Genomic DNA, 2,863 nt, shown 5'->3' on the forward strand with positions numbered 1-2,863 from the left:
AGCTAAATGTAAGTGGCCAGGCACAATGGCTCATGCCTGTAATCCTAGCATTTTGGGAAGCCGAGATTGGCAGATCACTAGAGGCCAGGAGTTCAAGGCCAGCCTAACCAACTTGGTGAAATCCTGTCTCTACTAAAAATACAAAAATTAGCTGGGCGTGGTGGCAAGGGCCCGTAGTCCCAGCTACTTGGGAGGCTGAGGCAGGAGAATTGCTTGGACACAGGAGGCAGAGGTTGCAGTGAGCCAGGATTGTGCCACTGCACTCCAGCCTGGGTGACAGAGTGAGACTGTCTCAAAAAAGAAAAAAAAAAAAAAGAAAAAAAGTAAAAAAAAAAAAAAAAAAAAGGCTAAATGTTCATAGACAAAGATAGAAACAATCTAAATATTCATAAGCAGAAGAATGGATCAACAATGTGTGGATATTCGTACAATAAAATACTATGCAGAAAGGAATATGAGTGACAGCTAGTACCCCCAGCTGCATTTCATAATATTAAGCGAAAGAAGCTAAACCTAAAAGGGGCCATGCTCTACGGTTCCACTGATGTAAAGTTCAAACACAGTCAAACTCATTTCTGGTGTTGGAAGTCCGAAGCATGGCCCCCTGAGAAGGAAAGGGGCTGGGGCTATAAGAGACCAGCTTCTGGGATCACACAAATTTGTACATCTGACTGGCGGTCACATGAGAGTGCTCATTTTGAGAAAACTCACCAAGTTATGCCTTCTACGTTTATGTTCAATAAATAAGTGTGGGAGTTTTTTGTTGCTTGTTTTTGTTTTTGTTTTTTGGTAGAGATGGGGTTTCACTATGTTGCCACTGCCGCTTTTGAACCCCTGGACTCAAGCAATCCTCCCAAAGTGCTGGGATTACAGGTGTGAGCCACTGCCCTGAGCCTAAATAAGTTGTTTTTTAATTAACGTAGCTTTCACAACCAGTCTTTGATAAATCTGCAAATACTTTTATAAATGCACAAACAACCAAAAAAAAAAAAAAAAATCTTGCCGTTGTCTCTTTCTTACACAGGCTGGGGTCCTAGCCCTACTTACAAATCTCCACCATCTTCTCAACATGGTGCTAGAATTTCCAAGAGAAATCTCATGTGTATTTACAACATAGTCTGTTAAACATTTTAACTCCTACGCATTCCAGAAAAACAGTTGTATAGGGTCAAAATCAAAATCCAAGTCAGGGCTCAGCCAGAAGATCCTGTTACTCAAAAATAAGATCACATACTTCAACTTGTTTTTTTGAATTTTTCCTGGACTTTCTCCCCTTACCATGAGCATATTTAAATTCACCTTATCCCCTTTAACAGCTATTGAATAATCTATTTTATAACTTTACAGTATTTTACTTAACAATCCCCTTTTAAAGGACATTTAGGTTGTTTCCAGCTTTTTGCTTTTATGAAAATGTTCCAGTGACTATCCAAGCATATGTGTGATTCTCATTTGATGATTTATCCTTCCATTAGAATAAGTTATTTGGGGCTGGGAGCAGTGCCTCATGCCGGTAATCCCAATATTTTGGGAGGCCAAAGCTGGTAATCGCCTGAGGTCAGGAGTTCAAGACCAGCCTGGCCAACATGGTGAAACTCTGTCTCTACTAAAATACAAAAAATTAGCCAGACATGGTGGCGCGTGCCTGTGGTCCCAGCTACACAAGAGGCTGAGGCAGGGGAATCACTTGAACTCAGGAGACAGAGGTTACAATGAACCAAGACTGAGCCACTGAACTCCAGCCTGGGCAACAGATGGAGACTCTGTGTCAAAAAAATAATAATAATAAGTTATTTGAAGTTGAAATATTAGGCTAAGTGGTGGGCACCGGGACAAGGATTTAGATACATGTTACCAGCATGTGTCCTGAAAAGCTGTACTTATCACACCCACCCACCACCCACCACCCACAGTCTAGGAGAGCATCTACATCCTTGCCAACACTGGTTTTTGTCAGCCTTTGATTTGGTTTTGGTTTTGGTTTTGAGATGGGTGTTTCGCTATGTTGCCCAGGCTGACCTCGAACTCATGGGCTAAAGAGATCCTCCCACCTTGGCCTCCCCAGAAGCTGGGACTACAGGTGCACATCATCTCTCCCAGCTGCTGGCAGTCTTTTTGATCCCTGCCAAATCTGAGGTATGAAAAGCACATCTCGTCATTTTAAGTATTCTTTTTTTTAAATTTTTAATGACCAAAACAAAGCATCTAAAACCACAGCTTCTGGAAGAACCACTTGTTCTTGCCTGCCTTGTATCTCTCTTCAAACTTGACCTTGGCCTCTCATCGGGCCTTTCATTTCAGAGCAGGATCTCTGAAGACATCCTTATTGACGACAGTTTTGTCCAAGGGAACAGCCACAGAGTACCTTGTGGGCATTAGGTGATTGCGGTTATAAATTTTCACAAAAGACTTGATCTTTGACCTCTTGGCGATCTTCATCTTGCCCATGGCATCTGTCACTTTGTGGGGATAGTGGTGAATTGCAGCCACCAGAACATGGCTGTAGGGGTGATCTGAAGTGCCATCATCGATGTTCTTCATGATGACGGCTTTGCGTCCAGGGTAGCGTCCTGCCAGGACAAACACCACCTTCTAGGTTTCATGAACTTGCCCATTTCTGCAGAGAGCAAGGAGAAAGCGCCGCTCAAAAATCTGTAAAGCCAAAGACGCCCAGAGCCGACTCCTGCCAGCAAGCCCAGGTCTTGGGCTGGAACTTCAGCCATTTAAATTATTCTTTTGGTTATTCTCAAGGTTCAATATGCGTTTATTGGCCATTTGTAGTTCTTTGACAGAATCTTTCATTTTTAGTGAGGCCTACTTCTAAATGATTTTAAAATAGTCCTTCATATATGTATTTCTATTA

At 42.4% G+C, this 2,863-nt stretch overlaps 1 pseudogene; it reads right to left on the bottom strand.

The window, feature by feature from the left end:
- Positions 1–2,181: 2,181 nt before the first annotated feature.
- LOC108305427 lies at positions 2,182–2,615 on the bottom strand (annotated as a pseudogene).
- Positions 2,616–2,863: the final 248 nt, after the last annotated feature.

Source organism: Cebus imitator, unplaced genomic scaffold (genome assembly GCF_001604975.1).
Source record: "Cebus imitator isolate Cc_AM_T3 unplaced genomic scaffold, Cebus_imitator-1.0 Scaffold63, whole genome shotgun sequence".
Taxonomy (NCBI): Eukaryota; Metazoa; Chordata; class Mammalia; order Primates; family Cebidae; genus Cebus; species Cebus imitator.